Raw genomic sequence first — 13,989 nt, 5'->3', positions numbered from 1 at the left:
AGGTACACTTGAAAAGTGTAGCCAAAAGTGAAAAAAAATGATGCCTTAGGCTACGGCTACGCTTTTTAGGCTACGGCTACGCTTTTCAGGGTGATTCCTATTCGGCCGTTGCCTATTCTCAAAGGCTACGCTTTTCTGCACCAAGGGCTACGCTTTTGGTATTTGGGAATAGGCTACGCTTTTCAAGTGATGCTCTCCATGACCAAAGGCTACGCTTTTCAGCTTTCGTTCTTCCAGAATAGGCTACGCTTTTTAACGCTACCGCATCACTTGTAAAGCGTAGCCACAGTGTATACTATAGCTACTTTTTATAAGCGTAGCCTTAGGTCCCTCTTTTTTTTTTCGTATACTATAGCTACTGTATATAAGCGTAGCCTTAGGTCCTCTTTTTTTTTTCTGTATATATATATATATATATATATATATATATATATAATTATCTAATAATTATTAATACAACATAATAGTTAATATGATTACATGTATAAAGTAATTAAATATTACAAAATAAAAATAAAGACATAATTATACTAAATAATTATTTTATATAATAAAAATTGTCTCTAACCAAAATATATTTATAACATTGATCCAAAAGTACTAGAATGAAGTTAACTATAAAAATTCATACAACTCAAACTAAAATAAGCATAGCCATATCAAAACCATAATATCACTTAGCCAATAAAAGTATCTTCTAATAAAAATCATTAGTCAACCATACATGTAAAGATTCTAAGTAGCATTCTATCTTAGCCAATAAACCACAATAATAGTCAGCTTAATCTTCATTGCTTAATCTTCATTGTTACCCTGCATAATTATATAGAAAAGTAGTTAAAAAAAATAACATGGCTATACAACTTCAAGAAATTTTAAGCGGAGAGAGTTTTAATGTTTCCTTTTTTCAGTCAAATAATTCAGATTCAATTCATTTTCAATTTCATTGGGTTTTGACTTTTTTTTATTACTATAATTAAAGAGACCAAAGAAATAAATGCCATCTCTCTTCAATCTATTTTGGAATTTTGATATTTCTGGCACTGTGGGCTGTGGCACACAACTTTTTACTTGGTCCATTTTCAATTCACAGTATACAACGCATTTGAATTATTAAACGAATAAAATTATTTTAATTAGATTTAGTAAGTTTGATAAGAAGTTGTCAACAAATATAATTTCTCTATCCCCGTCTAAAAGTCTTGAGTTCGAGTCTCATTTCTAACTTCCAAAAAAAAAAATCTGATAAGAAGTTGCATAATACTGTCGGTATTTTCAAAGCCAAAACGTTTCAAATCATTAATTAAAGAGAGACATGACTTAGTAGTTTAATTAGGATCACCGATCATGCCTCGCCTACACTAATCAAGCATGCATGAAAGAGAAAAAGTGGAAACAATAATAAAATTAATCTTGATAAATAAGGCTCTTTGGTATAACTAAGAGTTGTTACTAGCCTGTATAATATATTGTTATAACTTATAACTACTATCTCTAAAGACGTTGCTTACTGCTTTCGCTACTAATTAATCATTAGTTTATGATGATAAACTGAGGCTAATAAAGTTGGTCTGCCTGTACGCGACAAAGTGAATTTGATGCCTCGTTTATATTTAATTTATTGGAATATTCCCTTTTAGATCTATGTCAAATGATACTACATGTAAGGCAAAAGAAAAAATAGAAAAAGAAAAAGTTTGAGGGAAAACTTGACCTCCATTATCTTGATAAACAAATAATCATGAGAGGGGCAATTGGCATAAATCTATAGCAGAAGACTTTTTAGTTTTTCTCAAGGAATTATCCAGAGAGTAAGCAAGCATGTAATTAAAATTTGATTAATTAAAAAGTCAATCAAATATAGCCTAGTTGAATTTGTGTACTCGAACTTTTTGGTCATGTCAACAGAAAATTTGGAATAGAAATTTTTCATGGCATTTATTAATTCATAGTGTAACAAGTAGATGCATGCATGTTGTCTAATAAGGGTATTAGAATATGAGAAGTGCGAGACATGGAATTTGCCTTGAAAAGAAACAGAAAAATATGCAATCAATAAATTTGAAGTGAAAGTGTATGGTGTGTATCCCCTACACTGAATGTGTAACTGCCTAAGGGTAATATCCTCTTTCCACTCTCATGAGCAAGGCTCAAGTGTTGACAAGGATCTACCAAAATGCTTGTTTCAATAGATTCATAAGAAACAGTGTGCACATTTAAACTTGTATATATATATGAATATATGTCAAAACAGATTCTTCAGGCCATAGCTAAAGCGTTTCTCTTGTATGGTAAAATCTGTAACTTTATACCTTATAGAAACCTTTAAACTTGTATATATATATGAATATATGTCAAAACAGATTCTTCAGGCCATAGCTAAAGCGTTTCTCCCTTTAGTTTTGCAAATACTATTAATATCCACAGAGAAAAGGGGTTGGGGGAGGAAAAATAAAGTCATAAAGTATTGTGGATTTCAGCTTAGCATGTCATGAGATATTCCTTGTGTACTAGGCCATAGTCCCACACTAAGCAAACATTTACTTCAACCCCATAACCTTGGAAAATATAGAACATTAAGATATGACTACTGTTAAGGCTTTCAGAATTTTAGGATAGCAATGTCATCAAGGAAAAGACATGCACTTCAATAATTAGAAATTAACTTCTATAACTCATTTGGGCACCATTTCCGAATCAAAATTTGAGATCTACAAGCATGTTACCTGATTAACAGCAGAATAAGCAATTAAGAAATCAAGATATTTGTTTCTCTCTGGATCCCACGCACACAGCAACTCCCTTTGCTTGAGAAAACACAATGGGAATTGGATGGTAACTGCATTTGAATCAGAAAAGATCATTTCAATTATCAGCCTAAAATAATTAGTTAAGTTAAACTCATTAACAATTAATATAAATAAATAAAAAAAAAGAAGTCTCAAAACCAAAGCAAATCCCCATCATCCTTTTCTTTGTTAAAAATAAAAATAAAATGCTCAATAGTGATAAACTCGGACCAAATGGCACTCGAATGTATTTGAAATAAGCTGAGGAGCATAAAGAAAACATAAATTCATAGTCTCTACTGAAGTGATACACCATTAAGCAGACAAAGAGGTATTATTACTCACAATTAATCCCTTTTTCATTTTCTGAGTAGAATTGAGGATCTAACCCGATCAAAGAGAAACACATAAAGATAAGAATAGTTAATTAATCTAGTCCCTCCATATATAAAAAATCCAAATTAAAGTTAATTAATTTGCTATACTATGTCATTTGCCAAACATGTAATAATTAAGGGTATATATAGCTTCCTTCTTTTTCTCTATGCATATACAAGTAGAACCATATACTTTGCTCTCTTGTTACCTCCAATAATGTAACCATCTGCCATATCATACATATGTCATTGAACAAACACAACACTAATAGCACTATAAGTAGGACAATTTATCCTAAAGACATAATAAAAATTGATTATACCTATTTAGAGCAAACAAAAATATGTAACTTATATACCACAAATTTGTAAAGTTACACCTCCAACTATTAAAAATTCTCCATCGTATAAATATGTTTGGGTAGATGGTTTGGAAGTGCCTTTACCCTTCAATATTAGTATTACAGATTTATGCTTGTGCTTTTGGTCATCTACTAATCTTGCTGCCACTCTTGTTTCTTATACCCTATGGTTTATCCCAACTATGTAATGCTCAGAAAGCCAATTACTGCACTAACAGTTTAAAAGAAAAAAAAAAGGATCAAAGAGAAACATTTAATCAAGTACAAAAACTTTCAAAACAAAAAGTGTTTCAATATTACACACATAACACATTAAATCATTCACCTATTCAAGAAATCAACTTCAGTCTCAGAAAAGAATTACTACAAGAATCAGCAACTAAGGAAAAAATTGTAGTTTTAGTCAAAAGGGGTATAAGTAACTATAATGTCCCCATTTTTATAGATGAATACCTAGATTTCTACAATGGAGATGTCAAACAATCAGATTTCTACAACTGAGGCATCCTAAACCCAATTCATACCTGAAGTAGAAGATCTTGTGCTTCAAAAAGATGAAGAAGTTGCAGAAGACAAATTAAACTCTCTTTGGGTTTATTGCTGACAAGCACCTGAGATAATATTTATTCTGATGAGGACACCATAAAACTAGCAAGGAATCAGAAATTTCCTTAACAAAGTCCACAAACTCTTTGTATCACTTCTGTACAAAACAGGAATTGTTATTATTAATATTATTAATTTCTTATACTATGTTCTGTATTAATTATTAATTTAAAAAAGCTTTTAAATATATCAGTATATCAATATTTTAATAAATTTTAATTATTAATTTTAATTATATATATTATAGCTTAAATAACATACTCTTTTTATATTTATTGGTATTTACAAGGTTATTGCCTTTGTTGAAGGCTCACCTGATATGGCTACATAAACAGGATTGTATATGATTGGTTTTCATGTTAATCAGATTTCTTTCTTTCAATTCAATTTACAATTCAGCTCACCTTTCTTCTTCCTCTTCTACTTCTTCTCTACTCCTTGTCTTCTTTTCATTCTTTACATTCTTCACACCATTTCTGTTTCTGGCTAACCAAGAAACAATTCAAACTGCAAGAACTCTGTTAGAAACAGGAAGCTGAAAACAGAGAAACGAAAGCCAACTTATTCATTGAGAAATCACAGAAACAAAAGCTTATTAACGCTGCATTTGGATTCAGTCTCAGAAACAAAAATACAGAGAAAATAGGCAAGCTGTATATTAAATCAGAGTTCACAAACCCTAAAATACCACACATCTTCATCAATAACAGCATGCATGTTATCAAATTACAGTTCACAGACCCATATTTCAGAGATTAAAAGCCCCAAATTAAAACCCCTAAAATAGGAACCCTAAGCCACTGATCAATTTCAGAAGAAAATAGAAATCAATACATACCTATTCAATGATGTGAGCACAGCGAAGACGATGATGAGAAGCACGGAGATGATGATGGTGAGAGCGGTGCAGCGACGATGGTGAGGGGCGCACAGCGACGATGGTGAGGGCCGCACAGCGACGATCAGTGCAAGCGATGGCGAAGAGGAGATGACGACGGTCAATGTGGAGAGTAGTGCAGGTGAGTCGTGAGTGGGAGGCGATGACTCTCAATGGCGAGAGTGAGAGGGTTTCCGCTTGTAGTGAGGCGGTCAATGGCAAGAGTGAGAGGGTGAATGGCGAGACCGAGAGTGAGAGGTCAATGGCGAGCGTGAGTGGGGGGGCGACGATGGTGAGCTATCGAGGGTGACTGAGCTATCGAGGGTTTACGCACGAGGATGAAGGTGGCTGAGCCTTCGAAGGTGACTGAGACTCAAGAAGTTTAATTTGCTAAGTTTTACTAAGTGTTAAGGTCATCACTCATCATCAGTTTGCTTTCAGGAAAAACAAGGAAAAAAATTACTAAGTGTTATAAGTTTTTGACTCTAGAGACATTAGGCATCACTTTTAAAACGCACCCAAAACTTAACAAATAGGCTATCTTTTAAAAGCGTCTCTTTTGAGTAGAAAAGTGAACCTATAGATATCAACCTACGGCTACGCTTTTTAAGTGATATCTTTAATACCTAAGGCTACGCTTTTTAAATGATGCTGCATTTGTGTATCATTTTCTCTTATAAAAAGGCAACACAGAGAAAAGCGTAGCCTATTCTATGAATAGGCTACGCTTTTTAAATGTAGCCTAAAAAAAGTGTGGCTGAATGGGTATTTTTCTTGTAGTGAATTCTCAATATTTTATCATGTAAACACTGTACACTTTCATTAACCCAAGTACCCACAGTTTTCCCACACTTAGTTAACACACTATTTTAAGCTAACCAAAGATTCAATTGGGGTATTTAATTTATTTTTCTGCTTAAGGCTAGTGATGTGGTAAAATATAGAATAAGGGGGATAAAAAAGGCTCAAAGTGGTTAACAAAGGTAACATAAAAGGGTAGGCTATTTGGGATAAGTGAGTAAAAACAAGTAATGGCCTCAATCATATGCAAGCATATAAATACACTAAATAGTGGACATATAGAATGGAACAAAATAAAAATCACAATTATAGAGAAGTAAACACACAAGAATAAAATATTATGGTTAAATAGTGTAACCATGTAATTAAGCTCAAATCTCACAGGTTGTGTGTTCTTTAGCTATAATTCATGTTCCAATTTATAATCTTCAAACAAGTTTTAACACAATTTTTTTTCAATTTAAATTAGTGAAATATTATAAAATAGAGTCTTGAAAAGAAATTTATTACTTTAACCAAGTGATGGTAAAATATGCACAAAAATCAAACAAATATGCAATCAAACATGCAAATGCAACAATGAACAAACAAAGAAAATAAAACATTGGTGTTGAGAAGAAGGTAACTAACCCATGGAGATTGGTATCAACCTCTCCATACTTAAAGATTGCACCGTCCTCGGTGCTTGCTAAGATGTACAAGTGGACGGGCTGCTACAACTGATGCTTTTCTCTAGAGATTGTGCAGATGGACTTGTCTGTTTCCCCATATAGACGTTTGCTGTTTCCCTTCCTCGGTGGCCATCCTGAAAGAAGAGGAAAAAAAGAAAAGTAACCCAAAAAACAAAGATAGGAAACAATTTAAAATATGGTTGGGTTAATGCCAAATAATAAGGGTCTCAATTACATGGTAGCTACAACATGTAAGTGAGAAAACAGTAGAAGCACATGACAAATCAAGAGTACAAAAATTTGCAACAATGGGGAAGAGAGTGTGGGTAATGTAAGAAAATATAAATTCATGTCAATGCAAAAGGAATACCGGTATTATAAAAATTAGCATTGACTTATGATTAATAACACCCAACAGTTTAAAACAAGTCACGAAGCACCAAAATAATTCAAGATGCACAATTGAATAAGAAAATTTAAAACTAATGGAAAAATAATAAATTTAGAAAAGAAAATAAAAATATGCACAAAATTAAAATGTAATGAATGAAAGTATGCAAATAAATTAAGTAAAATAGAATGAAAGTGAAGAGGGATGAGAGGTTAAAGAGATGAAGAAAAAGAAAGTAAGAAAGGAGGAAGAAAGAATAAGAAAAGATAGAAGAAAGAAGAAAGAATGATAATAGAAAGATAAGTAGGATTGGAGAAGAAAAGATAGGAATTCTGGTGCTGACATGGATAAACTGTGCGTTGCATGCGACGCGGACGCGTGGAGCACGCGATCGCGTGGTATGTGATAAGTTCAGGTGACGCGGACGCGGGGGTCACGCGATCGCGTGACCTGATTTGTGCTATTGGCGCGAGTGCAGCCTCGCGTATGCACAACTCTCTGTTTTGTTTGCATATAGCCAAAATTTGAGGTGACGCATGCGCGTGGGTTACGCGCACGCGTGAATGGCCATATTTTGAAAATGACACAGACGCGTGGGGCACGCGTTCGCGTGGTAGGGCTTGTGTTTCTAGCACGAGTCCAGGCCCACTCCATCACAACTTGCTGCCATATACCTCTTTACGTCGATTTTGCAGGGTCACGCGTGCGCATGGGTGACGTGCACGGATGGAAGGCTGGTTTCGCAAACGACGCGGACGCGTCAGCGATGGGTTCGTGTGGTCGTGTTTGTGCCTAAGGCAAGCCTCCAGCCACGCTCCCGCATGACTTTCTGTTCAATTCTCTTTTCTTCTGAATGCACCTATGACGCGGACGCATCAGCGACGCTTGCGCGTCGCGTTCATTTTTTTTCTTTTTTTTATGCAGTATACAGAATGCAAAATGCAGAATGCAGATGACTATGCAGAAATTATGAATGAACATGAATGAAAATAAAATAAAATAAAACTAGGAACAAAAAGGAAAAATATACCATCGTGGGTTGTCTCCCACCTAGCACTTTTGGTTTAAGTCCTTAAGTTGGACGTTTGATGAGCTCCCTGTTATGGTGGCTTGTGCTTGAACTCATCCAGGAATCCCCACCAGTGTTTGTAATTCCAATAGCCTCCGGGATCTCATACTAGTTGCATAAAGCCTTCAAGCAAGTTAAAGCAAGTGACAAGGCCCCAAGAGTGTTGATTGCCAGAATGAATTTCGGGGTCCCAAACCTTGCTTTTGCACCCGTTTTCTTGTTGACCATCTTTGTTCGAACCAGGTGATAAGCAATCCGAATTCTCACTGGGGCATCCAAACAGCTTCCTAGACCCATACAATTTAGTATTCTTCCAACCATGATAATTCAGCCGTGAGCCTCCTACCATAATGAACCTAGGATTGTATTTCCAACCACTAACCATCTCCCTCTTACTCTTATAGCCACAAAGAGCTCTAAGTTGCCCATCCGTCTCAAGCAAAGCATATTCAAGTGAGCTAATTAATCTTAGAGATGAGAGATTTACCCACTTGAATTAAGGGATGGATGGTGATGGCTTTGGGGAGAGGTGTCCAACAACCTTGGCAAGGTGATCTCCAGCTCCATTCCCTTGGGCTCCTCTTTGATAACTTCCACCTCCTTGCAATCTTCTTCAATTTCAACCTCTTCCTCTTGGTAGCTTTCTTCCAATTCGATCTCTTCTTCATTGTTCACCAAGGGCATGGGAGGTTGTGCTTCTTCTTCTTTAATCTCCATGTCAAGTCCAATGGGAGAGGATTCAAATGTAGATAAGAATTCATCAATAATTGAATTCATCTCTTGATCATCCCCTTCAAAGTCTTCAACCATGATATGCCTTGGAGGTTGTACACCCTCCTTAACATCAAATTCAAACTCCTTAGAAGGGGGTTCTATGACTGGGCTTTCCTATGGACGTTCTGCATCTCCTAAGTCTTCGACCACTTCTTCTTCTTTGATAATTCCGGCTTTCTCCACTTGTTCCAGAACAAAGTCATGCTCCTTACTGTCCACCGGAGTTTCTAGTTTCTCCTTCATGCTACGTTCTTCATTAGATTCTCCACATAAAGCCATGGGGGTTCCTTGAGTGTCCGAACGTCTGGAAGGTAATTGATTTATCGCTTGTTCCAGTTGATGAAGGGTTGCATGAAATTGATCTACTATTTCCTTGAGGTGAGCCTATGATTCTTAGGTTGATGGGTATGTACATTGTGCATATGGAAGTGGTGGTTTTTGGGAGTAATTGGATTAGAATTGGGATGGATAAGGATTAGGGTCATATGGAGGTGAATGGTGGTAGGTAGCTTGTGAGTATGGTGGTCCAAAGCTATGTTGAGGAGGTGGTTCATAGGCATATGATGGGGCTTGATGGTAACTACAAGGGGATCCACCATATCTGTCATCTTGGTATGCACCTCGGAATGGTTCTTGACCATAGCAATTTGGTGGAGGTGGTTTGTCACGAAGGGGTCCACCATGGCTATTGTCTTGGCATGCATTGTAGGATGGTCGTTGTCCATGGTACCTTGGAAGGTGTTGTTGCCGAAAGGGTTGATCACATCCTCGTGGCTCCTTCCATCTATGATTGTTTTGACCTTGATGCATATTCCTGTTATAACTTTCATTCCTTACAACAACATTGGAACCAAACTTAAAGCCAGAGGGGTGAGAATTCATAGTAGCTAAAGAAAATAAAAATTAATAAAAATTAATGAAAATAAACTCCTAAAACTAGAAACACTAATAAAGAAATGAAAAAGCAAATATTTACAGTAACCAATAATAAGGCACACGTTTGCAATTCCCCGGTAACGGCGCCATTTTGACGAATTAGATTCTCTTGCTAGTAAAGAATTTTATAAGAATAATCGCGTTGTAAGTATAGTTTCTAAACCAACAATGAATCCTTTCGTACAAAAACTTTGGTTGTCACAAGTAACAAAACCCAATAAAATTTATAACCGAAGTATTTAAACCTCGGGTCGTCTTCTCAAGGAATTGCAGGGAGGTGTGTTTGTTATTGGTTATGGAAAAAGATATATTTTTGAATTTTTGAAATAGGGAACAAGTAATTTAAATGGTAAGAAAAATAAATTAATAATTAAAAAATCTCTTGGCAAGGTATGAGAATTGGAAATTCCATCCCAGTTATCCTTATCAGGTGTGATGAGAATTGTCCGTTGCTCCCACTTATTTAACTCTTACTAAATAAAGGAAAGTCAAGTGGACTAATCAATTTGATTCCTCAAGTCCTAGTCAACTCCTAAGGAAAGACTAGCTTTAGAGGGGTCCAAATCAATCAGCAAGCTTCAAATATTAATCAACAGCTGAGTTTGGCAACTCAAGTGTCACCAATTACTCAACCAAAGCCAAAAAAAAAAAATCCAAATTATTTATATCATAAAAAGAAAGCAATCATAATTCTGAAATACCTCAAATTATATTAAATAGAAAATCAAATTAAACATAGGAATCCATAAACCAATTTGGGAAAATAAACAAACTAAAGTAATAGAATGAATAAAAGTAGATAAGAGAAACTAAATTAAAAGAACCTTGAACCTGGAATGAAGCAATCCTAAAATTAAGAGAAATCCTAATCCTAAATCCTAAGAGAGAGGAGAGAGCCTCTCTATCTCTCTCTAAAACTACATCTAAAACCTAAAATTGTGAATTATGAATATTGTGTTATGTTGTTTTCTTATGAATGGATCGATTCTCCCACTTTATAGCCTCTAATATGTGTTTTCTGGACCGAAAACTGGGTCAAAAACAGCCCAAAAATCGCCCCCATCAATTTCTGGTACGTACAGGTCACTGCAAAGTCACGCGTTAGCGTCGTCCACGCGTTCGCGCGTATTGGATTTTTGCCAGGTCACGCGTCCGCATGATCCACGCATGCGTGTCGCCTGGCTTCGGGGTAGCTATGGAAAATTATATATCGTTGTGAAGCCCCAGATGTTAGCTTTCGAACACAATTGAAACCGCATCATTTGGACCTCTGTTGCTCAAGTTATGACCGTTTTAGTGCGAAGAGGTCAGGTTGGATAGCTTTAGCAGTTCCTTTAGCTTCTTGTATTCCTTCCAGTTTTGCATGCTTCCTTTCCATCCTCCAAGCCATTTCTGCCCTATAAACCCTGAAAACACTTAACACACATATCATGGCATCGAATGGTAATAAGAGAGGATTAAACATAGCAAATTTAAGACCAAAGAAACATGTTTCCAATCATAGCACAAAATCCGGAAGGAAAATATAAAACCATGCAATTTATATGAATAAGTGAGTAAAAAATTGATATAAACCACTCAATTGAGCATAAGATAAACCATAAAATAGTGGTTTATCAGCAGGCTGTAAATGACTAACGCCAGGTCAGTGGTCATTAGTCTCCTCTGCTTCAAGTCAAACGCCAGGTCAACGGTCATCCAATCTGAACGTGGGTGAAGCTCCTGCAGTCCATTCCCTTGGTGATCCTACTCAAAGCAAAACAGACAAGGTTGGATCTTCTTAATCAGAAAATTCTGCATCTAGGTTCTAGCCTATACCACAAAGGCCTAATCGCCCCGTACCTCAACTACACTGATGTCTCCAAGTACCCAACATAGTCGTGGTTTAGCCGTTTAAGAGATGTATAATCAAGCTTGTGATTCAGTACTATCCCATCAAGGACTCGCAAGAACCCATATGAAATAGGGATGATGGTTGTTCCGAGGGTTACCTGAAACTGTTAGGTCGATCTCGGATGAGATTTGTTGTGGCGGTCAGAGCTGATACGTCCGACTTGTTGGAGGCGGTGATGGTGCTGATGTAACTAATCCTCTGTCACCGGAGGGTGGTGATACCTGCAAGAGACTCCGATGCCTAAGTTAGCATGGATTTTAAGCAGGTTTTTAATAGAATCAGAGTATGAGTTATACCTGGGTGCTCCAGTGTATTTATAATGGTGTGGAGTGATCTTCTCTTGAGATAAGGTAGTTATCTTATCTTATCTTTGAGTGAAGTCATCTTTATCTTTAAGGGAACTGCCCTCATCTTTCTAGGTTTGGGCTTCCTCTAGATTTGGGTCGTGTCCCTCTGTTTGGGCCTACTTGGGCCTCTGTAGCATTTTGGCCAAACTCTTTTATGAAGAGGTCGGGTAATCCTGATCCGAAGAGGTCGGTCGACTTGTCTTTAACCAGCCTGGGTCATACAGCTGGACCTTGGTGTGAGTCCTGAGGTTTCCTTTTGTTGCTGTTCCTGCCTTCTAACATTTGTATGCTTTATTTTGAGTTATATCCATATTTATCCGAGCTATTCTCTTGATTTGTCCGAGCTGTTGATTAGTAACCCATTTTCCTTTTTCTTACTGTAGGACTAGTTGACCCATGTCTTCTCGTAAAAATATTGTCGAGACATCTTCCAAAGTCCCCGAGGGCATGTCTGACTGGCTGGACTCCCTCGTCTTGATGTGCATTTCTGTGGTTAATTCCGATTATTGCGTGTAGCTTAGGAGACATCACAGGGTTTGTAGTAGTAGAGATCAGGAGAAAAACTACGAGTTGGTAGCGTCTGACCCTGATGAGAGGGTTTGTTTTCCTTCTCTGACTCAGGGGAAACGTCCCTTCTTTTATGCTTACGATTACTTTTTTAGCCAAATGAACATCACCATTCCCTTTACTTTCTTTGAGACTGACTTGTTGTGGTCCTGTAATGTTACCCCTTCTCAGCTTCACCCAAACTCGTGGAGCTTCATAAAAGTCTTCCAACTGTTGTGCCAAGAACTGGATGTCCGACCTTCTCAAACTCTATTTCTTTACCTTTTTGTTTTGACGAAACCTGGGGCAGCTAAGAAGAAGGCTTCCTGGATTTCATTCCGAGCTGCCCAGGGAAAGAAAATTTTTTCTATGTATGATGAATCTTTTAGGGATTTTAAGAACTATTTCTTCAAGGTCCGAGCTATTGAAGGAGCTCGGCCCTTCTTTTTGGATGAGAACAATGAACCTACCTTCCCCTATCCTAGCAACAGAATGTAGTAGTGTCTAGGTATACTTGGGAAATGTTGGATGAGGTTGAGCTGGCTTTTGTTCATGTACTAGAAGAGAATTGGGGGGAGCCTCCTTATCTTGATACGAAGAAGCTCTTAGGGAATCCCTCCCTTCTTCGAACTGAATTGGATAACTGCCGATTTCTTTGCTAGCTTTATCTTTGTTTATTTTGTTTGTTTTGTCGATCCATCTCTTTCTAACTTGCAACTTCGGTTTTGCTGATTTATTTTTTTTAGAGATGGTGAAGACCACTGATTCCATGAAGGCTTTTAAGAGAGCCAGTAAGGCAACTACTGCCCAGAATATTTCGCCCAAAGATCCTGGGGAGGGATCTTCTAATGTTATGCTGAGGAGGTCGACCTCGGACACTTCTGGGCTGAGGAAGATCATCCCAACTTCCCAGGTTTTCTTGGCTTCTTCTGATCCTCCCCAGCCGACCCCTGGTGCTGCCTCTCCTTCTGCTGCCGGTCCTCTCCCCAAGAAGCAGAGGACTACTGAGCCCTTCAATTTGGATGCCCCTGACTTTGATGTTGTGGGGTTTGTGGATAACCAGATTGCTCCTTATGGCCGACTTCCTATGGATGATGTGTCCGTTCTTCACCACCTGGATTTCATCACCCGGAGTAGTGTTAAGATGGCACACATAGGTGCAGCCTTATTTCGAACTGCTCAGGATATCCCAGTTCATGGAACGAAGGCCTTTACAGAGGAGGACAAGTCAGAATTTGATAGGATCAAGGGTTTGAAGGATGAGCTGGATGCCAAAGTAGCCAAGTTGGAGCTGGATCTGGAAAAGGAGAAAGCCCGAGCTACTGCCGCTGTGGCTTCTGCCAAGCTGTCCAAGGAGACGGCGCTGCAGCATAAGGAGAGCTATGTCCGTACTTACGGCGAGTTGTTGGAGGCAAGGGAGAGTCTAGAGAATGCTCATGCTAATTATGCTGAGCTTCAGAGTCATCCGGTGGGTAGCGTGACTGACGCATGTGAGAACTTAAAGGCTCAGGTCCGATTTCTTGCTCCCGAGCTCGACTTAAGTCTTTTT

General features: G+C 37.5%; 1 long non-coding RNA gene across 1 annotated transcript; it reads right to left on the bottom strand.

The window, feature by feature from the left end:
- Positions 1–565: 565 nt before the first annotated feature.
- LOC112747037 (uncharacterized) lies at positions 566–5,452 on the bottom strand. Its single transcript, XR_011872995.1, has 5 exons — positions 4,973–5,452; positions 4,539–4,641; positions 4,053–4,139; positions 2,727–2,839; positions 566–813 (listed from the first exon to the last, which is right to left on the bottom strand). It is a non-coding gene; the product is annotated as an uncharacterized lncRNA (long non-coding RNA).
- Positions 5,453–13,989: the final 8,537 nt, after the last annotated feature.

This window comes from Arachis hypogaea, chromosome 15, assembly GCF_003086295.3.
Source record: "Arachis hypogaea cultivar Tifrunner chromosome 15, arahy.Tifrunner.gnm2.J5K5, whole genome shotgun sequence".
NCBI lineage: Eukaryota > Viridiplantae > Streptophyta > Magnoliopsida > Fabales > Fabaceae > Arachis > Arachis hypogaea.
This window is presented reverse-complemented; position numbering and strand designations above follow the sequence as displayed.